This window comes from Artemia franciscana, unplaced genomic scaffold (genome assembly GCF_032884065.1).
Source record: "Artemia franciscana unplaced genomic scaffold, ASM3288406v1 Scaffold_2003, whole genome shotgun sequence".
Taxonomy (NCBI): Eukaryota; Metazoa; Arthropoda; class Branchiopoda; order Anostraca; family Artemiidae; genus Artemia; species Artemia franciscana.
This window is the reverse complement of record NW_027063058.1, coordinates 23,333-50,393: the sequence shown is the minus strand read 5'-3', so window position 1 is coordinate 50,393 and position 27,061 is coordinate 23,333. Positions and strand designations below refer to the sequence as shown.

The window sequence follows — 27,061 nt, the reverse complement described above, 5'->3', positions numbered from 1 at the left end:
AACCAGACACTACTAGAAGCGCATAATACGTGCCAATTAGTTGAAAGCTGAGTTTAAATAGACATGAGTGATATAGTGATCTGCTGCCAAATATGGGTTTCTGAATTCAAAATATAAACAAAAGAAAATTCTCATGCAAAATCTCATGTTTTTCAAGTTTCAACGTTCTCATGTTTTTTGGCAATGATAATATGTTTTTGACAATTTCGAAGTGGAAGCCCTGGGCTGGACATTTCTTATCTAGAATTTAGTTGTAGATGCTGTAGAAACGGCACTAGTACAAAGATTCTCATTATTCGAAGGAAGAAACTACAGTTGCTCAATATGAAGAACTTATATGCTTTTTGTCTTAAATTTTCCTCCAATGTTAAAATACGGGTAAGAACAAAGAAGTAAAATGAAAAAATTGGGGAATAAATTTTTTTTATAGCCCATTAACAACTAGCCTCATTTGACAAACTTATTTAACTGAGTTTAGCAAAATGGTTTTATGTGAAAAATGAAAATTACGAGATTTGAATAATAATAGCCTCATTCAAAACTTCATTATTTAGTTCAACACATGGAACCAAATCGGGAGCTATACGGACCATCTTGAGATCAAACTACTTGAGTTTTGTTGCTGTGCTTAACAAGTACAAAAAAAAAACTCCTTTTGACATTTCAAAAAAAGTTTAAAACAGCCAAATCGGAAGCTATAGGGAACTTATATATGTAGTATTTTTTAAACATGCTTGATATCTATTATTTTCATGCAGAGGCGTCAATGCATTAGAATATAAGGTATCAGAGATTAACATATATTTATATTAAATCTAAAGGGATGGTTTCGCTGTTTGTTTTTTTTTTTTGTTTTTTTTTTGTCTAATGGAAACACTTAAAAAAAAAAGAAAAAAAGACGCTATTTTGAATCAAGAGATAAAAATGCACTGAGAGGGGATATGCCCCAATCTCAAAACCCTGCTCCTCATGTAGATTTTGATTATATGTAATTTTCATTTTACTTACTGCGGGCAGTGATTTTTTATGGACTTTCTCTTTATCTATTGAAACCTTTGTTTTGGAAGACGAGTATATAATTATATATTAAAAAATATCTCTTTTGAGACATGCTGGTTTTTGTTTGATTTTATCGTAGGAGTGTCAATTTAAATGTGGAATCAGAAAAAAAATCTTGGGAGGAGGGTAATGTGACAAGGATGCCAATAATTGACCTTGTTCATAAGTTTACGGTACTTATTATATACAGTGGCCACACTCAAAAAGTGAAGTTAGGTTAATCCTAATGAATTACACCAAAATATAATGAAAATAAAATACTTTTGCTTTGAAGCTCTAATTTTCCGACCAGATCCTGTGACATTGGGGGGAGTTGGAGGGGAAACCGGAATTATTAGCAAACGTGAAAATTGGGGTATTTTTATCTTACGAATAGGTGATCGGATCTTAATGAAATTTGATATTTAGAAGGAATTCATGTCTCAGAGCTCTTATTTCAAATCCCGACCAGATCTTTCGACATTGGGGGGGGAGTTGGAGGGGGAAATTTTGGAAAACACTTGGAGTGGAGGAAGGGGGATGAAGCTTGGTGGATAGAATAAGCAAATGTCCTTAATACGTGATTGACCGTAACCGTACTGGATTCGCCCTATTTGGGGGAGTTGGGGGGACGGGTTCAGTGATTTGGCGAGTTTGGTGCTTCTGGACGTGCTAGGACGATGAAAATTGGTAGGCATGTAAGGTAGCTGCACAAATTGACTTGATAAAGTCGTTTCCCCAGATTCGACCATCTGGGGGGATAAAGGGAGAGGCAAAATTAGAAATAATGTGGTGTTTATAACTTACGAGTGGGTGATCGGATCTTAATGAATTTGAATATTTAGAGGGACATCGTGAAACAGAGCTCTTATTTTAAATCCTGACCGGCATTAAGCCTCTGATTTTTCTCTTTAAATCAATCTATTGATTCTTAGAATTTTGTTAGAGCTCATACCATATGAGCTCTTGGCTTTTAGCTCTTCTTGCATCTCACAAGTGCCATATGAGCTCTTAGCTCTTGTTTTTCCCCTAGTAATAATTGTTTGTTTTAGATTCATTTACAAACGATTTTCATGCAACTCGATGCCAAGGAACATGCGGGGGAAGCTGCATCTTCCCCCGGCCCTCAGTGGAGAATGTTCAACCTGCATGGTACGAAAGGGTAAGTAATTGTTTACTTAATGAATTGCTTACGTTTGCTTAATATAATAGATTTGCTGTAAATGTTTAACTTCTTAATTCATCGTTAGTTCAAATCTTTTAGCGTGAACAAATATTTCTCTCTGATTTATATATATATATATACATATATATATATATATATATATATATATATATATATATATATATATATATATATATATATATATATATATATATATATGTATATATATCTTCTATATATATAAAAATAAGTTGTCTGTCTGTGGATGTGTGGATGGATGTGTCAGGTGACGTCACCTGAAAAAACTGGATTAGGTGACGTCAAAACTGAAAAAACTAAAAAAAGGCAAAAACTACAAAAAAAAACTAAAAACTAATAAAAAAAATAAAAAAGGTAAAAAACTATAAAAACTATAAAGGTAAAAACCAATAAAAAACTAAAAAAAAAACTGAAAAAACTAAAAAAAGGCAAAAACTACAAAAAAAAACTAAAAACTAATAAAAAAAGTAAAAAAGCTAAAAAACTAAAAAAACTAAAAAAACTAAAAAAGGTAAAAAACTAAAAAAAAAAAAAAAAAAAAAAACTAAAAAAAAGGAAAAAACTGAAAAATAAGCTAAAATAAAGGTAAAAACCAATAAAAAACTAAAAAAAAGGAAAAAACTAATAAATGACGACACTCAAAGAGAAAGCGACCAGGACAAAAGGAATGTTCGATTAGCAATCAACAAAGCACCGGGACACAGGGAGTATAAATGACGACCAGGACATAAGTAAAAAAAAAAAAACTATCTATATATATAAAAATAAGTTGTCTGTGGATCTGTGGATCGTGGATCAGGTGACGTCACCTGAAAAAACTGGATCAGGTGACGTCAAAACTGAAAAAACTAAAAAAAAGGCAAAAACTACAAAAAAAACTAAAAACTAATAAAAAAAATAAAAAAGCTAAAAAACTAAAAAAACTAAAAAAAGGCAAAAACTACAAAAAAAACTAAAAACTAATAAAAAAGCTAAAAAACTAAAAAAACTAAAAAAAAGGCAAAAACTACAAAAAAACTAAAAACTAATAAAAAAAATAAAAAAGCTAAAAAACTAAAAAAACTAAAAAAAGGTAAAAAACTAAAAAATAAATAACGACCGGGACACAGGGACACAACTACAACGGGGACACCGGGGGAAACAGGGGGATATAAATGACGACCGGGACAAAAAAACTAAAAAGAAATAAAAACTAAAAACTAATAAAAAAAACTAAAAAATCTAAAAATCTAAATAAGCTAAAAAAGAAAAAAAAAGGAAAAAAATAAAGGAGAAAAACAAAACTAAAAAACGAATGTATATACAGACCGGGACACCGGGATACAAATGATGACCGGGACCCGGGACACAGGGAATATAAATGACGACCGGGACACAGGGACACAACTACAACGGGGACACCGGGGGAAACAGGGGGATAACCTGACAATCTATTTATATGCAAAGACAATGGGACAGCAAAGAATGTTGTATATTCGCAAGTTTTACGTAGTTAAAACCATATATATATATATATCTATATTCACAGGTGGGACATAGGGACACAACTACAATGGCGCGTAACTATTATGGCGCGTAACGACTTACGCGCGCGGGGGGGCTTGGGGGGGGCGCGAAGCGCCCCCACCAACTAGGTGTTGGGGTGGCGCGAAGCGCCACCCCAACAGCTAGTATATATATATATATATATATATAGAAAAACGCTTACAACAGCATAAAGATGATATCTCCAAATCTCTAAATTCTAATATTGCTATTCTAAATTACTAACATTAATCAATTCTAATATTACTTCGGGTAATATTTAATAAATGCTCACAACACAAATTTAATTAAAACAATCTTACAAAACATTTGAGAAAACCAATAGACACTAAATCAGAACCAGGGCCATAAAAATATCCTTCAAAGTTTGATGTAGAACCTTTGTTTTTCTTCTAATAGCTGGTGGAATTGCCCTTTCCAAGATTATATCAAATGTGCCATTCTGTCACCATTGCCATTCTGTCATGCCTGCCATTCTGTCATCAGGTCACATATAGCACTCATTCAGTGAACATCTTGAACCGGATTTACTCTCACAAAGTTTTTATAAAACAAGAATGCATTCGAGGTAAATACTCCTACTTTGAGTCGGACCGTTCATTTAGTGTTCAGCAAGGTTAATTTGCTGATAGATTCAGATGCCAATATTACGCAAAGTGAGTAATTAAAGTCATTTTATGTGGTAGTATATTTCTACAGTCTATTTTTTCTTGGAGTTCAATTACTATTTTGTATAATGGGAGGAAAGAGGAAAAAATAAAAATCTGACGAATTTTTTCTCACATCCAGTCCTATGGAAAGAATCTCATTGAAATCACTAGCAGATAGTTTGAGTCTAGTTTTACAGACTGTTAAAGAAAATTCAACTACGTTAAATGAGTTGAATGTTACTTTTAAAGGATTTGATCAAAGGATTTCTAAGATCAAAGAATCTGTATTGGAATCGAAATTGGAGGTGGAAGGTATTAAGCCTAAAGTGATCAGCCTTGAGGTAGAAACCAACGATTTGAAGAACCACATTTCTGTGCTGGTTGATGAAAATTCATTACTGAAATCGCAGTTATCTAGCCTAAGGCATACAATGATGAAGCTGGAAAGTAAAGAAACTGATAAAAATATTCTAGTATGGAACGTGACAGCGATTGGTACTGTAAACGCTAAGGCGATTTTCGATAGTATAATTTCGTCATGCCTTGGAATCCATGAGGTACCCAAATACACGATAGCTGGTGTTAAGCCTGAAAAAAAACTGATAAAAGTTATCATGGAGAACAGGTAGCTGAAAGTGGCAGTTCTAAAGCAGGCTCGAAATCTTCGTAGAAAAACTATCATGGGCAATCAGAATGTTTTTCTATCCGATGATTCTCCCCCGTCTGTTCGAGAAGTTCGAAACAAAAACTTTTAGCTATCCGAACCAGCATTAGTGAAAAAACAGGTTTTGAAACTTGGATTGCGAGATCCATACCACCATCTCTATGTATTTGTCGCCTTAAGGAAGGACCAGTGGAAATGTTTTTGTTTGATGAAATCCCACCAGATATTAGTAGCCTGATTCAAATGCAACGACAGCGAAGGCAAGGAAACGGCTGGCGCAATTCTATGGACTGGATTACATGACTGAATATTTTTTTTTTTCTTTTTTTGTTTAGTGAGTTTGTGGAAGCCCGGACACTTTTTGTGTTTTGATAAGAAAAAAGTATTGCTTGAATTATTTGTTGAGTTAGTTTTGTCCAATGCAAAAAAAATAGTAATAGTGACTTATATAATGGTATTTTCTGCTACAACAAATATTGTGTCTTTTTTATTGTATTGCTATTTGTTTTTTGTTTTTTTTTGCACCAACAGTATAGTGTTAGGACAAACCCATATACTGTGGGTTTTAGTGCTTTTACTTTTCAATGGGAGAGGCATGGGGGAGGAGTTCTTAGTTTTTCTTTGTTTCTTTTTTCTTCTCTTTCCCTGTTTTTTTCTTATTTGTTCTTACCTTGATTTTAGTATCATTATTTATCCATACCTTGATTATATTATTTTTTAATCTTCTTTCCTTATATTTTTTTCTTATACCTGTGGTCTGGTGGGATTGGTCGTGGGGTGGAACTGCCATCCACCATGAGTAGTGGCCAGGCTGGTATCAACTCTTTGGGGGATCGTTTACTTGATTTACAAAATAATCCTTTGGATATTGAAAATATTATTAATAATTCAATTGGAAATAGAAATCAGATGAATAATGATTCTAATTCGGCTTTTAAAAGTAAGTATGTTTCGCAATTAAATGGTTCTGCCTCCTCTAAACGAGATGATATTTTCTCTGTGTTTCATCTTAACATTCAGGGACTCTGCTCGTCTTTTGATGAGCTGAAACGGATCGTTAGTGATGGAACTCCTGATGTTATAGGATTATGTGAAACTCCTGGATTCAAAAAAGGATATCCTTCTAGATATTCCAGGATATAGGATGGAGAGGCTGAATAGGAAACAGATGGCGAGAGGTGGCCTTATGCTTTATATTGCTGATCGTCTTGCATATAATGTCCGAAATGATTTGAGCAGAAATGAGGAAGGAATCTTTGAATCCCTATTTATTGAGATTAAATCAATGCGTAAGTATTTAGTTGTGGATTTGGTTTATAGGTCCCCAAGTGGATCTATTCCTTCGTTTTTGAAAACTCTGGAAGAAGTTTTGGACTCAGTCCAAAAACATCCCTATGAACTAATCCTTATGGGTGATTTTACCTCAACCTGTTGGATCAAAATTATGCTTCAACTATTGATTTTTGGTCAATGATACTCCCTTCCGGAACTCTACCTTCGGTTTCTATACCAACCCAAGTTACAGAAACCCAAGCGTCTCTTATCGATAATATTTTTTCGTCACTAGATGTCTTAGATAATTTGGTGCTAGTTAGTGATATTTCTGATCATTTTCGCAGTGCTGATCAAGCGCAGCGTATAGCATCACCATCTAATCTCTCATTTTCCCGTTATGGTGATACTGAGCTAAGACTACTTAATTCTCGTCTGGCTGATGTACCATGGGGTAGTTTGGTTTCTGATTCAGATTTTAAGCACTCTTGATTCCTTTTATGATTTAGTTAAAGAAGGAATCCTGAAAATTTGCAATCGGGGTCCAGCGCCCCATACTTCGAAAAGGATAGCACCACTGAATCCATGGATGACTCCAGGTCTCCATAAAAGCTGGAATAGGAAAAATTATTTGTGGAAACTTTACAAAGCTTCACCATCTTTAGCTCATCACGAACGATACAAGGCCTATAGGAATATATTTAATTCTCTGCGTCGGAAGGCAAAGTCTCAGTATTATCATAAGAAATTTTCAAAATGTGGGAAGGATGTAAGGAAGACATGGTATTTAAGTGATTCAGTTCTTAGACCTACTCCCCCTCTGCCTTCAGTTCCATCAATGTTGAAAATCGATGGTAAAACCGTCCAAGGAGATGTAGATGTTCAGCTAGAGCTTACCTTTTATTTTGATAATATAGGAAAGGTAACTGCTTCCTCTGCAAGCTCTGCAACTTCTCGTTGCGATTTCAGAGCCTATCTTGGACCCTCATGTTTCAAGTCGATGGTCATGAATTCTGTTTCTGAATTTGAGGTAGCTCGTATCGTGAATGCTCTTAAAGGATCATCCTCTTCAGGACGAGACAAAATTCCTACAAGGGTTATCCGTGCCATTCTGCCTGCTATTCTGTCACCACTGACTAAACTCGTCAATCTGTCTTTCGAGAAAGGTATTTTTCCTGAATCTCTCAAGGGAGCTAAGGTTATAGTACTCTATAAAGGTGGTTCTCGGAGTGATCCTGCTAATTATAGGCTAATTTCTCTCCTATCTGTTTTCAGCAAAATTTTTGAGAATTTTTTGCATGATTTCCAGTTTGGATTCCGAGCGAATTACTCTATGGAGCATGCTGGCGCAGCTTTATCGAATTTCATTCATTCGGCAATAGATTCTGGTCATATCCCGGCAGCTTTATTTTTGGATGTTCGTAAAGCTTTTGATTCCTTGACTCATTGGATTCTTCTTTGGAAACTATCACATATTGGTATAAGATCAAACGCTTATTCTTGGTTTGATTCATATCTTTCTGGAAGACTTATTTTAATTGATCCGCTTTTCCGGAGCCCTTCTGAAGTATATTATGGCGTCCCGCAGGGATCTGTTCTTGGTCCCATTATATTTTTGATTTATGTTAATGATCTGATTTCTGCTTTGAAAAACACTAGGCCTTTGGTATGTTGCCTAATAAAATACCACTCTTGGGACCCTTGGGAAGAGTGTGATATCAAGTCTAACCTTGTGGCATTATTCGAGAGAGTTATGTCATGGTTTAATGCCAATTACTTGGTCATGAATGTTGGTAAATCACATTTTCTTATTTTTTCTCGAATTGGTGTAGCTTTCCCTCTGCTTGCACACCTTCAGGTGTCACAAGGCTCCTTGTGTAGACCAGAGAATCGGTTGGTCCGGTTTCTTGGTATCCTACTTGATGAGAACCTTTCATTGAGAAACCATGTAGCCATGATTTGGGTTTAGGTCTTACGGAGTTTGGGTATCATTCGAACACTTACATACACATTTCCTGGATCTATTCTAAAACTTCTTTTTTTTTCTGCCTTGTCCAGTCATATGTTTCTTATTGCTCCATTGTATGGATGTCTACTTTTCCGTCTACGCTGCGGTCACTTTCCGTCATGTATACTAAAGCACGGCTTTTGGTTATGGACACCAACCGTTCTTCACCAACACAGCTCTTAAGGCTAATTTTGTCTTTGATCAACTTCACGGCAATCTTTCAAAATCTCTTCGGAAAACTCCTATGTTTATTTCTGATACAGCTCCATATAGTCTTCGTTCTTCAAATAATATCCACATTCCGCCTACCCCTACTATTATATCAAATTCCAATCCCCACATTGCTTTTCAACAGGTCTGGAATTCACTACCTTCTTCAGTGCAGAAATGTCACTCGTTTGGGACTTTTAAAAGGATTCTTAAGGATCATTTAATAAAGAATCAAATAGATTTTTTTTTCTCTGTGGAGTTGATGGCCTCTGTGTTTTGTTAATGGTGTGTGGTTTTCCTCTCTGCACTTGGCTCCCAGGCCTCAGGTATGTTCTCTGTTTTTTTTTTCTTCTAGTTGTTGCTTATACTGTATCCCCCATAAATATATTGCCTGTAAACTGCTAAATGTAAATGTTAGGTCGGGGCTAAATGATACAAGTAACGAATTTTTTTCTTTTTTCAAAAACGGCAGTTTCAAATCTAGGACGGGATTATTATTTAGAAATTATTGTTAAATATTTCTTTTCTTTGCAGTTGGGACAATGTTGCGGACAATGTTGCCAAATGATAATCAATGCTTTCGGACAGTGCCTCGCCAGTTGACTTGTAAGAGTTTTATTTTATTAAAATTTATTTCTGTTTTATTTTTCTCCTTCTAGTTGTTGCTTATATTGTATCCCTCATAAATATATGTCACAAAACCTGTTCTAAAATACTACAGCCAGTTTTGACCAGAGCTGCCACTACATGGGATCTTTAAACAAAATCTTGAAATTTCCGTCCTGCGATTGGAAAAAATATATATTTTAAACATTACACTCAAAAAGTATATTTAGCATATACATCGTTTAACATATATTGGGACCATTTTTTGAACCTTGGGATAATTCTCAGGTAATTTATAGATATTGTTAAATTTCCAGTGGCAGCCCTAGTTTAGGCTGTATGTACCATTGTAACATAGTAGGGATTGGTAACCTACAGCCTGCGGGCAAGATGCAGACCGCAAGTCCACATTATGAAGTAGAATGTTTTCATTCTCACGTTGATTATGTTCTTTTTGATTTGCATTGTGTTAGTCAGACAGTATGCCGAATAAATCCTTATTTTAGATTTATCATGATAATTGACAACAAAAACAATTTTGCATTTCAAAACAAGCTAAGTAACTGCTTCATTTTGAAATGAAAAATATAGTGAACCTCTGCGATTTAGCGTAAAAGAAAATAAGTTGATGGTAAAGAAAATTACATACTGTTCATAAATTTCTGCGGTCCCCCTGGACAAGCATGACAAGATGACATAAAGATAATCATAAAGAAGAAAAACGTGGATAAAACAGCCCATGAAAAAAAAACAGTACAAATATTTTGGCCGTTTTTTAGTTTTTTTTTCTATTTCTGCACTGAGGACTGACGCCGTTTGTTTTTTTTTTTTTTTTTTTTTTTTTTTTTTTTTTTTTTTTTTTTTTTTTTTAGTGACTTGAAACAATCCTCGTTTTTTCTTCTTTGCAAGCAGGTTTTTCTCATATAGACACAGTTGATACATCATCATTAATTCACTTTCCTTTCTTAAACCGCAACTAAAGTATAGTTAATATGTGCTCCTCCGTCTGAAATGAAGTCCACCGTGTGACGTTCCTGAAAAAAAGCTTGTCTCCACTGACTTAAAAGATCGCTAATAAAAATAAAGATACAGGTAATCCAACTTTAACATACAAATTACACATTCAAGACGTGTTAATGCATTCACGACATAATAACTCACAAGTCTGTAGATAAAACACAGGAAGATAGTTGTCCGAATCACAAGTAAGAGATCAAAGCTCCAATCCATTAGTAAACATTTTCAGACACAGCCACACCCAAAAGAAGAGGGTTTTGGACCCCCCCCCCGCCTTTGAAATTTTATCCATCATTCTTTTTATGGGGAAGAGGGATAGAAATTATCCTTTAAAATATAAGCTAAATTTTGCCATTAAAAACCTTGCACGGAGCCCAAGTTGAGTTTGTCCACAAATTGGATTAACAACAATGGTCACAGATAATTTGCAATTTCTGATTTTGTACTGATACTAAAGTGCGAATTCGGTCCTTTGGACTTGTAATAGCCGCTTTGTTGAAATGAATCTTATCTTATCTTCAAACAACTGTCATTTAGAAAAAGCAAGAAAACTGTAAGATGATAGAAAGCTTTTCCTAAAACTTTGAAAAGCATTGCAAATCCCGTTTTTTCATCTAGGCTTTACGACCTTGGACATACAGTTGTTGGTATTGAGGGGGTGGAACAGGCCATATTGGATTTCTTTAAAGAACCGTCTTTAGAATATGTGAGGACCGAAGGTGATGGCTTTTCTTTGTTTAACGAGAGCTTTGTTTTCTGTTTTTCGAGTTTATCGTTTTAACGATGAGAAAGCTATTTTCGAAACAAAAAGAAAAAGGAAGACTATATTGCAAAATTTGTATTGCGAGTCTTGACATAGCTGATGAGTCTTGTCGATGTTTTTTATTGAGTTCAAGAGAAGTGGTCTAGGAAAAGAAGATTGTACTCCAGATTAGAATTAGGAGGGCCTGGAGTCTTTTGTTGGGATGCTCGACTCTTTTGAACAATAGCTCTCAAAATTTTTATCAGCTATTTGGAGGGGGTGTGAGGGGGTCAGGGTGAATGTGTCATTGTATTATCTTCAGACGGGGCTCATTTGATTGAAAATGGAAGTTAAGAGTGTGCTGTTTAAGAGTCAAAAGTGATTTGAGGGCAAACACCCCACCCACCCCTATCCAATCAAATTTTTGAGACATCTATTTTCTTCAGCATTGTTGAAAGGTCCTGTAATTGTGCTTCGCCAACCCCCCCCCCCCCCAGCCCTCGGGGCAAGGGATGTAAGTTAGGCAATTTGTTCACGGTTTATATATAGTATATGTTTTTAAGAAAGGTATGCATGTTTTTTCTTTGCTTTCCCAAAATACAAAGGGCTTTCAGGCAAATCTTCTAGGGAATGTTGAGGGGACTGTTGAACTAAATCAAAACACGTTATGTGTATATAGGTTGTCAGAAGGATGTGACTCAGTATTGACTGAGCATATTAGTTTGGAACTTCAGGAAATGACAAGGGAGAAGATCAATTGACCAAAAAGGCTTAGTATATTGAAATAACCATCCAAGAAAATATTGAGTGGAAAGTTGAAATAAATCAAAATACACTATATGCACAGATACTAATACTGGCATATGTTCAATATGTTTTGAACATCTTACCTTATCAAGAGGAAACTTCTGAGGCTTCACGAGTGAAATGTTGAACTTACCAAAAGCCAACATTTAGGCCTACCTGCTACTACTGCTGTTAATACTGCTGCGACTTACAAACAGCAAAAAACTGGTTATTCCCTGGTCTTATAGATCCAAATTCTCAAGTGCTGGATAACAGATGAGTACCAGTAAATCCTTGTCCTCCCCTCACCTACAAAGCCACACCTTTGAGAATTAAAATTAAGAAGAATACTTATTAAAAGTTTTATGGCACTTGGTATTAACCAAGTGACATAGCAATCGCCAATTCTGTCGGTCGGTCTGTCTGTCGGTCCCGGTTTTGCTACTTTAGGCACTTCCAGGTAAGCTAGGACGATGAAATTTGGCAAGCGTATCAGGGACTGGACCAGATTAAATTAGAAATAGTTGTTTTCCTGATTTGACCATCTGGGGGGAGTGGGGGCCGGTTAATTCGCAAAAAATAGAAAAAATGAAGTATTTTTAACTTATGAGCGGGTGATTGGATCTTAATGAAATTTGATGTTTGGAATGATATTGTGTTTCAGAGCTCTTATTTTAAATCCCGACCGGATCTGATGACATTGGGGGGATTTGGGGGGGGACCCCTCCACTCTCTTTACTACTACTACTATGAAGAACTCACCGCAGCACAAAGCCACCGGAGTCCAACACAGCTACGCACGCTCCTCTATCCCAATTTATTCAGAGCCTCCCTCTTTACACCCTCCCAGGAAGTTTCTATGCCCTTTAAATCTTTCTTTATGACATCCTCCCACCTCAACTGCGGACAACCTGCTTTCTGTTTAGCCCTAGACAGTTGGCTGAAAAGGACAATTTTTGGTAATCTGTCATCCTTTATCCGCAGATTGTGTCCTAGCTATATCTACCTTTCTCTCATTACAGCCCTACAAAGCGGTATTTACCTACGATATTTGCACCACCTACTGTTTGAAATATGGTCTGTCAGAGGGTTTCATTACTTTATTTATAATGATTTATTTACGTTTTAAGCATGACTTTTTTTCACTACTTCTGCTCCCCTTTGGTTTAAATTAGTTCTGTACTTATTTTAAAAAACTTCTTTTGTTGAAACATCTTCTGTTTGTTAAGTTAAAAAATTTAATTTCTGTAAGTTTTGTTGATATTTTTTTTATTGATGAATAAAAGCAAAAAGATTTTGGGTTGCTCTTCATATTCTGGACAAAATTTTGCTAGGAATTCTAAAAATAGCTATATTACAGAACTACCAGTGGTTGGATACGGGTACTAATATTTTAAAAAATGTGAACAATTTTGGGAATTTTTGGGGGGTGAAGCTGTTCCGTCGTATCTACTGTTACAACCTTTGATATAGACGAATAATGATCAAACACTTCGTTGTAGGAATTTTTTTGTGTGTGCTATATTTTGCTTTAATAGCTTGTTTGTTTACTTTTATGCATTTTGAGCTAGTATATTAGTTAATATAGTTCCAATTTGTTGTAAAAAAAAGGAGATGAAGAATCCCTGACAAGATTTGTTTCCAGTTGCGATTCCCTTGGTTCTGAAACTTTTATTGAGGTGTCTTCACGGCCTGAAATTTTAATGAGATAAAAAAAAGAGATCACACTAAGAATATAACACACTAATAACACACACTTTCAAACTAAGAATCAATACAACCTTTTTTTTCAAACATTCTTTGTCGCAGATGTGCTCCCTTCGGCCAACAAATCAGGATTTATTATCTACTTGTTTTTTCCGTCCAATATTCCCTCACAGTTTCAGCTAGGTCACTTAAGGCGTTAATCTATACCATTAACCGTATATGAACTATTGAAGACGTCTCATTCTGATATCCTGGATGGAGATAATGTCATTTGATTTAGCTCAACATCACCTTCAATATTTACAGAAAGTTTCAAATATGTTCGCCGTTCCTGCCGTATTGCAGATGAACCATTTTGACACCCTGGATGCATACAGTTCACCGATTTAGTTCAATATCCCCATCGGCATTCCCTCAAGACAGAGTGTTTTTTGATTTAGTTTAGCATTTCTCTGAACTTTCGGTGAAAGTTCCCACTTAATACTCTTAAATGTTCCCCAGTTATTGCATATATGCCATATTGACATTCATAATGCACTTAATGTCTCCTGAATTAGTTCAATATACCTCTCGATATTCACTCGAAATTTTTACTTAATACTGTTAGTTTTTCCTGAAATATTATAAATGCGCCCTTTTTTTTACCTTTATGTTCACAGTTGCTTTTGACTTTGTTGTACAATGTTTGTTTATTCCGTGAAAGTTTCTACTGTGGTCCATGGAACTTCCTGAGATACTGTCAATATGTCTTTGGCAACCTTGATGCACATAGTGCGTTTTTATTTTGATCAGTACCATCTGTACAATTATCTGAAAGTCGCCTTAATACCCTAAGAAGTTGCTGAGATATTTTTGATATGCCCTTTTTTCAACCTGAATGCAGGAAGTATCTTATCGTTGAATGCAATTTGCTCTCTGATCATTCCTTTGAAAGTTAAACTTGATATCAAAAGCTGTTCGTGACATGTTGCGGATACTGTCTTTTGACAATTTGTTCGGGATCTATCTCAACATGCGCCGAAGGTGTCAGCTTTATACTTTAAGCAATTCTTGTTATATTATATCAACTTTGAGCGATTCTTGTTATATTATAGGTTCATCATTTTGACGAAATGGATGCACATAGTGTTTTTCAATTTAGTTTCGAATCCTCCCCCAGCATCCTCTGAAAGCGTCTACTAAATACTCTTAGCCGCTCTTGATATTTTGCAGACGCGCCTTTTCGACTACTTAGGTGTGTATAGTATACTTTGATTTTGTTCGACACCCTCCTCACCAATGATTGAAGGTTTCAACTTAATACCCTTAGAAATTACTAAGATATTGGAGATGTGCTCTTTTGACTACCTGGATGCACATATATTCTTATGATTCAGTTTGATTTTCTTCTCAACCTTCTCCTTAAAGTTTAAACTTAAAACCCCTAGCTGTTCAGTTATTGTATACTAGCCATTTTGACAATCATGATATTAGTCTACTTTTAGTCTGCTTTCATGTTTAATTCCTGGTCTGACATGTTGAGAGTCAAAATAATTGGACAATATCAACGCGGTAGCTCCCGAAAATGTCTGGGACAGCACTGCAACGCAACTGTGACCATGACTGGGGTCTCATTCGGAACCGGTTTTAGACTGATTGGAAACCAGTAACATCTGGATTGCCTCGTGGGTTGGACCTCACTTCCTCAAGGCCATGGTCACACAACAGTTGCATGCGCAATCAGTTAGCAATTCTAGTCTCAAAACAGTTGCCCCGTGGCCGCTGGGCCTTAGTCGCTCCTGAGCCGTTCTTGATAGTGCAAATGCGTCTTTCTTACGACCTTGTTACACGTAGTACACCTTCCTGACTCTCATATAGTTCACCACCCTTCTCACCATCCCCCAAGACCTGACTAAATTTGATTTCAAAGGATTTCAATAAAAGGGCTACCAGAATTGATAATAAGTAAAATACGCTTAGCGACATATATATATATATATATATATATATATATATATATATATATATATATATATATATATATATATATATATATATATATATATATATATATATATATATATATATATATATATATATATATATATATATATATATATATATATATCTTATAATATACTAGTTCTTCATCACTTTTTCGATCGTTTTATCTCCGTGGGGCTCTTAGAAAATGTTAATTTTTTAAATCATTCCTTATCTGCCCATGAAAGTTTTTGCCCAGAAAATTTCTTTTCCGCCAAAAACTAATCCATGCTACCCCCGCCCCTCCTTAGGTAGTGCTCATTTTCACATTTAGTATTTATCTTGTATTGACTAATTCAGTTTTAAGGAACACATTTGTATCTGTGCTTTTCCTATATCACAAAATGTTCCAGGAAAGTCTAAAAGGATTTGTTAATAGCAAGCATAATTACATGTGAAGAAAAAAGGTCTTGACCAGACATCGCAACCATCTTGAGGTTTTCGCTCTTGTAATGTATTTAGCCAGTCTTCAAAATTTATCCTTTTATAAATTTTTTAGTTCGGAAAAACATATTGTCTATTGTCTGCAAATGATTGACTTTTCTTTTCTTTTCTAGATAATGAAGTAGCTGGGCAGTAAATGTCGGAACTCTGTATAAGCCTGTTCTCTGTTGCATTCGTCTTTTTGTGTATAGACGCTTATTTTTACATAAAAAGACAGTGCAGCAGAACTGGTTTCTTATAATTTTAAAGTTTAAATAAAAAAAAAGGGTTCTAAACCTCAAGTTAAATAGAATCTCAGTAAAATTTGCGTATATTTTTTTTTTGCTCCCCTTTTTATATTTTACTAAAAAAATAGAACCCTCAAAAAATTTTTAATCAATTTTGCTTCAATTTTTTGCTCATCCTTCACCTAACGAATTTACTGCTCATTGAAGCTGTGCAATTATGTGGCCTCTGCTCCTGACAAAGAACCTCTTCCTGACTCAACATACAACAACATTTTTTTATTTTATATTTTAATATAAATTTAATCAATAAAATATTGTTTCTTTGTATTCTTGCAAACTGCTTGTTGTTCTTAGAGCTAGGGATAGTTCATAGGGACGGAGTACAAGATAGAGAAAATTAAAATAAATACATAACTATGTTTATCAAAACAATTTATGAAGAGCACTTACTATACACGAACAACTATTGTATACTTTTACCTTTAAGCATCCCCTTTTAAGAAGGGGATGCCATGAAGGAAAAGTGATATTGTGGTTATGTTTCAAAAACAGTTTCGACAGACCTATTTTGGGCTCGCCATTTTATATTTGCGGATTAATGCTAAACTTAAAAAATGTAGCTAGGACTTTTTTATATATAGTTTGAACCTGATAAAAGTAGGAAAGGGAATCTTGCTTGTCCAAAAACCCCAATGCCAGGGTTTACTGTATCTATATGCTTACTAATGGCGAAGTAATAATAATCACAAAATGACTAAAATGATTCATTCTTTCGAATATATTGACCATCGGGTAAAGAATAATTTCAATTGAAAATATATTGCGTATTCATTGAAGAGGCAATGCTACTAATTGTTTTGGGGAGTTAAATGAGGGTTGCCCAACTCATATTAATGGCCTTTTCTGTTTCTTTTTGTGCTGGATTTCTTCATTCAATTTAGTCTGTTTGGTTTAAGATTGTTAACTTAGAGGATTCTACTTATGCCCGCTCTGATCTCTAAAATTGTGTCTTCTTTCGCGAAAATGCATCGTTTTCATGCATTGAATTTTTAAATCAATTAACAGTGTATACAGTACTTTTGCGTTGACGATAGCTTCTGGTCTATGGATGAGCATCCTAACCCCAAAAAACCTTTGGGCGTTTTCATGAGTATCTAGGCTTGTATGAGAAGCCTAGAGGAAACTTTTAAGAAACTAATAAATTATTGAAGAAGAATTTTTATCGTCCTTCAAAAGAACTTTGCAGTAAGGTCTTGGAAATATGGCATATATTTTATGACATTTTACAAAATGTTGAAGATTAGCAAAAACATATATCAAACGCCTTTTCAACCGTCAATTGTTGAAAAGACGCTATACTTTTGACTGTGGGGGAGACCTCTACTTAAGGCTTTCGGTCTCTAAAACTCATGAAAATTTGGTTATAATAGATTTTGAGTTGATGGTAAATCGAAAGTAACTCTAGAACAAAAGAGGTTATAGCATTAAGCGTTAATTATTTATAGCATAAGTGCAACAGCATTTTTCATAAGCTTGCTCTTTGGGAAACAAGTTCTTTCTGCTGTTGTAATTGAAAATACCCTTTATAACAATTTTTTGCCGATTCGAGATATAAGGCTCAACCCCTTTTCATAGATTGTTGGCAACAGTAGTATTTTTTTAAATATAGGAAACATAGGAATTGACTATCCCTTGTGAGGTGTTTCTTTATCTACCGTAACGGTGATACTAGTATATAGCTAGTAAGAATGGTGGGTACTCAGAAGAAAATCCAGTGACACCCTGTTATGTCTCTAAAAGCCGTATTATTAATCCTTTGGAGGAGTATAAACAGCTTTCTATGAGCTCTGCAGAACACGGACATTCATTTTTGGGAACAAGCTTTGTGTAAAATTTGCAGAGAAGTATAATTGAGATGGATGGCATTGTGTCCATAGAAGGTATAAGTTCACCATGCTTTCTTGCCCAAAAGGAACAAACCCATTCGAGAATATCTACCGCGTGAATGGATGGTGAAAATATATTTTTGAGGAGATGGGATTAATCAATATTCTTTATAGCTTTACCTCCAAAGATGAAACCAGGGTGTTGCACGATCTTTGACTGACTAACTGATCTTTTGTGTGTTCTCTCTGTCTTTGATTTTTGGAAACTGACCCTCTTGGAAATAGATAACTTTTCTGTCTCCACAAGATATACCTGTGGATACCGGGAAACCTAGGTTGTGTCTCCATTTCTAAGGACATTTGTCAGTATCAGTAAAAAAGTATAAAGAATTCTTTACCTCAAAACAGCGTCGATCTGAAAACACTGTCAATTAGTCCAATCATTTTTAATGTATTGCACCTTGCATACGGTAAAGCCCTGCTTGTCCATAAATGTGGTCATGATAAAAGTTGAAAAAATCAAAAAGAAAGTTTTCTCCACTAATATTTAATATTTGCACCATAATGCATTTTAAATTATATAAGCCGATTTTTTTTTTCTGTTGACAAGATTATTACCTGCCCTTAAAATAAAAATGGTTAATGGCCTCTTTTGAATTATATTGTTGAAAACAGGAAGTTTTGTATAAAAAGCAAAAAGTTCAAACCAACCGAAAACTAAAAGTAAAATCCAAAAGATTTTGCATAAACTCTTAGTTTGAGCAAAATAATTTTGATAAATCAAGCAGAAATCCATAAGAGAAGGAAACTTAAAATGAAGAAAAATGAAAAGAGTGAATGAAAGCAAGCTTAGAATGAACGTAAGTTAGCGTAAGTAAGGGTGGTGATGTCTAGTGCGGGCTAATCAACAAAAAAACTTCAAAAATCCTCAGTAAAATCGGTAATTTAAGGCATTACTTAAAGTTTATTTTAGCTCTTTGGATGCAAGTTTCGAGTAGGGACTATAAGAATGATTGATAAAACCCAGCAGATTAAATACGATTTTACGTTTCATTCCGACACAATCTTCCTATATTAGCTGTCTTACAAAACAAAATTGAGTCTTCGTCAGTATGGATATATACATTGTCTGTGTCAACTAGAATTTCCCTGTGGACATTGAGATTGTCAAAGCCATTTAGCCTACTTTCAGACGTCACGTTTCTTAGGTATGTCTTGATTCTCCGAAGTGTAAAAGGAGCGTTCTGTTGTGCTGGTCGATACAGGTATAGTGATTAAAATATTAAGTAAGATATGGATGTTCGAAGAGATTGCTTTGCCACAAATATTTAGAAAATCATTTGCATTGACATGGTGTGCCTTGTTCCGTTAGAGAAATTTTTGCCAAATTTTTCTTTCCGCCATTAAACGTTTAAGGTGTTGTTTTTCAAATCTTCTTCATAACTTTCGATCAACTTCAAAAATGACTTTCATCTCTTTACATTCTTCACTATTCTGTGGATAAGTGTGAAGCAAACAGTGAAACCCTTTTAAAATATTCTTGTGCTTTAAGAGACGTTCTTCTATAAAGTTTTATACTTTCAATCCAGAAGATGAATAAGTTAATTCTTTAAATTGTTCTGTGCTTTCGGCTGAGACATTTCTTCTGTGTATCTGCCTGTCTACAGTCCTTGTAACACTAATTGTAGTTCCATTCAATTTGGCCAAAGAAAATAAAATCAGTGGAAAATAGAATGTTAAACTTTCTTTTGCCGTTGGGGGAGGGAAGGTGTCAGCACGCCATAAGTTGAACACCTTACGAATCGTGCATGTTGTTTCAATATCTCTGGCGGGGTGTCCATATTGCTGATGGACGGGTTCTCTTTAGTAACAAACGTAGTGAGAGCTAATTCAAGTTTTGTTCCACTTTCTTTTTGTAGCTCTTTAATGTTAACAATGCTTGATATAGCAACAGGGCCCTTGACTGATACCTAGTGCTTTGCTCAATCTTTGACAAAATTTTATAAGGCCTACTACCGCTCTATCTTGATAGGTCCATAGAACTTGCTTGCTTCTTTTTTTTTTTTTTTTTCTACTGAACTAAGTATTTACAGTATACATTACAATATAATACTCTTCTGATCTTGTCAAGTGCCTGACAAAAGGCTCTTTAGAAGGGCAGTCCAGTAGACGTGAAACAAATATACCCTCATTCAAGATTTGATTCAATCCAAATTTCAATTTTCAACCCATCAACTAACAGTGGTCCCCCAATTACCTAAAAAAAATTCACATAATACCAATCTATTAGCTTCATACAAGTTCATAATTTTTCCGATTTCAAACACCATAATTAGTTAAGGCCTTTTCATTTTAGTTACCCTGAAAAATTAAAAAAGTACACCAGCTTTGCCTGAAAAACTTTATTGAAGACACGGCTGAATGTGAAAATTGCCTTTGCTTTTGAAATTTATTCTGCTTTTCAACTGGCTGCAAACTACCACGTTTTCTTATATTTTCTCATGCTGTCGATAAATGAGTTTCTTAAATTGAAATTGCTGGAACTCAAATAAGGAGAAATAATATGTAAAAATATCGTACAGATATGTAAGTTTCTGAACCGTCTCTATTTGACAATACGGGAGAATAAGGACACGGAAAAAAAAACGAAGCTATCCACAGCAAAAAAGAAAATAATAATTTTGCAAAAAAAATCTTATTTGAGCAATGATTTCAATGAGGCTTTTTCAGGAAGACTTCGCGCTTCTGATTTTTTTTTTTTTTTTTTTTTTTTTTTTTTTTTTTTTTTTTTTTTCTTAGCAACTAAGCGGATTTGAAAATTATTTCCACTCAACCAATTTTGCCTAAGAAAGCTATAATAAAGAAAGGTCAGTACTTGGAATTCTAATTTTTTTTTCTTTTGTTGTCCTGTTGCCTTGCATTGTCTTGCTTTGCCTGCTTGGTCTCCGAACTTATTTAAGAAAACGCTCTAGTATGTTACTTTAAAAATCTAACCCAAAATACTACTCGAACCTTATTAGAAACTATATAGGATTAATCAAAATATAGCTCATGCTTTTTATACAAAATATTTTCTTGCTAAAGTCCAATTCAGCTCAGGTTCGTTTTGATGGAAATTGGCATTAGGGCATTATCAATAGTCCTTATCGAATTTAGCGGTGAGATCAGGATGAAACTGGATGGGAAGAATAGAAACCTGTCTAAGATACGTGACTGACATAACTGAACCGGATCTCCTATCTTTTGTGGAATTGGGGGGGGGGGTAATTTTGAAAATTGAGGTATTTGTAACTTACGAAAGGGTGACCAGATCTTAATAAAATTTGATATTTAGAAGGATCTTGTGCTTTAAAGTTTTAATTTCAATTTCCGACCAGATCCTGTGACATTCGGGGGAGTTGGAGGGGGAAACCGGAATTCTTGGAAAACATGAAAATTGGGGTATTTTTATCTTACGAATAGATGATGGGATCGTAATGAAATTTGATTTTTAGAAGGAATTCATGTCTCAGAGCTCTTATTTCAAATCCCGACCAGATCTTTTGACATTGGGGGGAGTTGGAGGGGGAAATCTTGGAAAAACACTTGGAGTGGAGGAATCGGGATGAAGCTTGGTGGATAGAATAAACAAATGTCCTTGATACGTGATTGACAGAATCGTGCTGGATTCGCTCTCTTTGGGGGAGCTGGGGGGAGGGGTTCAGTGATTTGGCGAGTTCGGTGCTTCTGGACGTGCTAGGGCGATGAAAATTGGTAGGCGTGTCAGGGAGCTGCACAATTTGACTTGATAAAGTCGTTTTCCCAGATTCGACCATCTGCAGGGCAAAAGGGAGAGGAAAAATTAGAAAAAATTAGGTATTTATAACTTACGAGTGGGTGATCGGATCTTAATGAATTTTGATATTTAGAAGGACTTTGTGACTCAGAGCTCTTATTTTAAATCTTGACCTGCATTAAGCCTCTTATTTTTCTTTTTAAATCAATCTATTGATTCATAGAATATTGTTAGAGCTCATACCATATGATCTCTTGGCTCTTAGCTCTTCTCGCCTCGTCACAAGTGCCATATGAGCTCTTAGCTCTTGTTTCTTCTTCCTTAAGCTTTTATTGTAAACATATTAAAGTCGATGTTGCATATTAATTAGTATGTTTACAGACTGTCATTACTTAACTAAGGCTTTTTCAAATAATCAAACTTTTTTTAATTCAGATGTCTTCAACTATCTAGGCTATGGTAGTGTTAAGATAGAAAAAATTGGGTATGGCAAGTGTTGCAAAATTGCTGTAAAAAAAATGTGGCAAGATAAGATGTTTATTTTAAAAAAAAAAATACTGCCACAAGCCCCAAAGGGCCAAACGTGGTGATTGATATTGGATACAGTATGGTGCTTGTCAGGAAATATAGGGTAAAATTGATGTTTTAGAGTTGTCTTAAAAGTCTTCTATAGCTGCCCTTGTTTTTTTTATGGCTTTTTAAAACATCGAAGGAAAACAATTATGCACAATTTGATCTAGTTACAGCACACTTCCAAATACAGCTTTCCCTCCCAGTCTCTGTGTGACTCAAGCTTGTGTGCTGGGATTGATTTTGGAAGCGGCTATACCGTTTGTGCTGTGGGAGGGGAATAAAATAAAAGCCCTCTCCCTTGAAAATGATAGGAAGCGACCTAAAAATCTACTTTGTTTTATTCCTTCTACCCTTAGATCTTTTCCTGTTGTTTTTTTTTCGAACGCCTAAGGCAAAAAAATAAAATGCACAATTTGATTCGTTTGAGGTACACCTACAAATTCTGGGTTTTTCCCCAGCCTTTGTCTACCTCAGGTATACCACAGGAGGGTGTCACTTTAACTTTGAGGCAGGGTGTTCCTTTTGACAGAAGAAAGGGATTCAGACAGAAGCCCCATCCCCCCAAGTTAAAAATACCAGCCTTAAATTGTTCTTTTGTACTCCCTCCCCCACCCCACAGGTGAGCCTATGCGTTCCTGGGGATAGGGCTGTAAGTTGTGCCTTGGGGGCATGTTAGGTTTCTATGGAACAGAATTTACGGAATTTTATGGTATAAACCTCAGATTAGGCTTATTAGATTTAATTTTTGCTCGTTTTGAGTTTGACTCAGCTATTTATTAAATTAAAAAAAACAGGTTTTTGTAACTGCAAGTAAGGAGCGACATTTAAACGATCAGAAATTATTCCATATATGAAATGGGTTGTCCCCTTCTCAACACCTGGCTCTTTGCGCTAAAGTTTGACTCTTTCTTACAACTCTACTTTTTAAATCAATAGAAAACTTTAGCGTAAAGAGCGAGGCTAAACGGTTTTTTTGCTAAACGGTTTTTTTCACAGTTTTGATCAGACGATTTTGATAAAAAAAAAAAGGTGGAGGAGGAGGAGGCCTAGTTGCCCTCCAATTTTTGATTACTTAAAAAGGCAACTAGAACTTTTTTTACGAACGTTTTTGTTAGTAATAAAATATACGTTACTTACGAATTAACTTGTGTAATGAACGGTTTGCATATGAACGGTTTGCAATATGAAGGGTTTGCCCCCTCGTCACTACCTCGCTATTTTCACTAAAGCTTAAATGTTGTCCCAATTCTTTAATAATGACCCGTGAATCACAAAGGCCGTACAATAAATAGTTAAAATTACTAAAAATACTTTAGCATAAAGAGCAAAGTATCATGGAGGAGATGAACCCCCTTATTTACATAATAATTTCCGTACTTCTTAGGTTTTAATGCTGCTCCTTACTTTCATCTGAATTTTCTTTTGTCATTTTTTTTAATTAATGCTAGAAAATCCTGCAGCCCCTTCATGGAAATTCTCTTCTCTCATGACAAACTCTTCCATGCAGAGATCCTCCCACGTTAACTCCCTCCCCCACAACACAAAAAATTCCCCCTGGAAACGACTGTACACTTCCCAATAACCCTTACTATATGTAAACAATCGTCAAAGTTTGTAACTTAGACCTAATATTTTCTGTTACTTAAAAAGGGCGCTATAAATTTTAATTTCCGTTAGAATTAGTCCTCCTGTGACATTCTAGGGCCACATTTTTGTAGATAGGAGCTTGAAACTCCTTCAGTAGGGTTCTCTGATACGCTAAATTTGACGGTGTCATTTTCGTTAACATTTAATGACTTTTAAGGGATGTTCCCTGCTATTTTCTAAAATAAGACAAATTTTCTCAGGCTCATAACTTTTGATGGCTAAGATTGAACTTGATGAAACTTATATATTTAAAATCAGCATAAAAATATAATTCTTTTGAGGTTCCATTTTTAAAATTTTTTTTAAATTCCATTTTTTAGAGTTTCGGTTACCATTGAGGCATTTTTTTGTTTTCTTTCAGGTCTATTAACTGTTATCCAGTGATTTAAGTTATAGATGGTGCTTAAACACAATCACAGGACAACAGTATAGACTACTTTGGATTCAAATACAATCACATGCAGATGCTGTATTCGCAATGCTCCAGTTTATTCAGAATGCTCCATTAATAAAGGAAGATTTGGCTTAATGTTCGCTTCACAAGCACCCAGTATCAGTACCTTTTTTGTTTTTTATCATGAATAAAATTAAATCTAATGCATTGTGGGAATCCTCTCTTCTAAACTAGAGCCGTTCAATAGAAAAACTACAAATAAAGTCTTACTATCACATAGGATGTGCCATTGCTACCGAAAGCACCGCCCAACCTTCTCCCTCGGAATGTGTACGCGTACCAGCTTACATCTTGGTCTTGTGGGATAAAGACCAACTACAGATCAAATTGGAACCTTTAGAGTCGTCCAACGATAAAACTAAACATTCAACCCATACCTGGTTAACGAGGGAGACCTGGCCATAGCTGTAATAAAAGTATTGAAAAGCTTAATTTAATGATGCTCCTTGTAACAAGGAGCCAAATTTCTTTAGAATATTTAAGGCTTAAAGCAATTTGTTGACAATTTTCAGTTTCAGTCTATCTTCACCCTATTAGGTTTTTGGGAGCGCTTCATGATTTTATTGTGGGGGGCCACTACAATGAGACAATTGAAGTCTCTACAGTGTATGTATTTTAAAAAAGTAGTGGGCTTGAAACAGTTTGGCTCTCAAAGGTGACCTGGGTTTACCAAAATTGTGTCATAAGAGCATTATCAAGATGATCAAATTTTTATTACAGATATTACATTTGCCTGATAATCGTCTAGTGAAGGCGGCTCACAATAACTTGTTGAAATCTTCTAAAAAGGCGAGGTGGCCAAAACAGATTAAAGCCACGCTGGAAGAAGCTGGCTTCTCATGGGCATGAAATAATGACCAGGGTCCCCATTGCAAACCTAATGATTTCCTTGGCATGTTGGATTTGGTTCTTTACCACCAGAAGATTAAAGTAGCTTATGATTTTATAACCAGACTAGCTGTTGGGGTGGCGCTTCGCGCCACCCCAACACCTAGTTGGAGGGGGCGCTTCGCGCCCCCCCCCAAGCCCCCCCGCGCGCGTAAGTCGTTACGCGCCATAATAGTTACGCGCCATTGTAGTTGTGTCCCTATGTCCCACCTGTGAATATAGATAGATATATATATATATATATATATATATATATATATATATATATATATATGTATATATATATATATATATATATGGTTTTAACTACGTAAAACTTGCGAATATACAACATTCTTTGCTGTCCCATTGTCTTTGCATATAAATAGATTGTCAGGTTTACCGACTCTTGAACATGCAACATATAATGGTCCATGGGAAAACAATCTGTATTCAGATCTATACCTCATGATTCTAATGATTGCCCTTGAGCTTTGTTGATGGTGATTGCTAATCGACCATTCCCTGTCCCGGTGTCCCGGTCGTCATTTATATCCCCCTGTTTCCCCCGGTGTCCCCGTTGTAGTTGTGTCCCTGTGTCCCGGTCGTCATTTATATTCCCTGTGTCCCGGTCGTCATTTGTATCCCGGTGTCCCGGTCTGTATATACATTCGTTTTTTAGTTTTGTTTTTCTCCTTTATTTTTTTCCTTTTTTTTCTTTTTTAGTTTATTTAGATTTTTAGATTTTTTAGTTTTTTTTATTAGTTTTTAGTTTTTTTTTTTCTTTTTAGTTTTTTTGTAGTTTTTACCTTCTTTTTAGTTTTGTTAGTTTTTTTTTTTACTTATGTCCTGGTCGTCATTTATACTCCCTGTGTCCCGGTGCTTTGTTGATTGCTAATCGAACATTCCTTTTGTCCTGGTCGCTTTCTCTTTGAGTGTCGTCATTTATTTTTTTCTTTTTTAGTTCTTTTAGTTTTTACCTTTTTTAGTTTTTTTTAGTTTTTTAGATGAAAATTTTTTTTAGTTTTTTACTTTTTTTCTTTTTAGTTTTTTATTGGTTTTTACCTTTATTTTAGCTTATTTTTCAGTTTTTTCCTTTTTTTTATTTTTTTTTTATTTTTTATTTTTTTTAGTTTTTTACCTTTTTTTAGTTTTTTTATTTTTTTTAGTTTTTTAGCTTTTTTACTTTTTTTTATTAGTTTTTAGTTTTTTTGTAGTTTTTGCCTTTTTTTAGTTTTTTCAGTTTATTTTTAGTTTTTTATTGGTTTTTACCTTTATTTTAGCTTATTTTTCAGTTTTTTCCTTTTTTTTAGTTTTTTTAGTTTTTAGTTTTTTTAGTTTTTTACCTTTTTTTAGTTCTTTTAGTTTTTTAGCTTTTTTATTTTTTTTATTAGTTTTTAGTTTTTTTTTGTAGTTTTTGCCTTTTTTTAGTTTTTTAGCTTTTTTATTAGTTTTTAGTTTTTTTTGTAGTTTTTGCCTTTTTTTAGTTTTTACCTTCTTTTTAGTTTTTTTGTAGTTTTTACCTTCTTTTTAGTTTTGTTAGTTTTTTTTTTACTTATGTCCTGGTCGTCATTTATACTCCCTGTGTCCCGGTGCTTTGTTGATTGCTAATCGAACATTCCTTTTGTCCTGGTCGCTTTCTCTTTGAGTGTCGTCATTTATTTTTTTCTTTTTTAGTTCTTTTAGTTTTTACCTTTTTTAGTTTTTTTAGTTTTTT

The 27,061-nt window shown here is 34.8% G+C and overlaps 2 long non-coding RNA genes across 2 annotated transcripts; both read left to right on the top strand.

Annotated features, from left to right (window-relative positions):
- Positions 1-37: 37 nt before the first annotated feature.
- Positions 38-16,469, top strand: LOC136042785 (uncharacterized). The gene is made up of 3 exons (XR_010621429.1): positions 38-2,200; positions 9,126-9,197; positions 16,029-16,469. It is a non-coding gene; the product is annotated as an uncharacterized LOC136042785 (long non-coding RNA).
- A 4,357-nt stretch (positions 16,470-20,826) lies between these two features.
- On the top strand, positions 20,827-24,633 carry LOC136042783 (uncharacterized). The gene is made up of 2 exons (XR_010621428.1): positions 20,827-20,895; positions 24,385-24,633. It is a non-coding gene; the product is annotated as an uncharacterized LOC136042783 (long non-coding RNA).
- Positions 24,634-27,061: the final 2,428 nt, after the last annotated feature.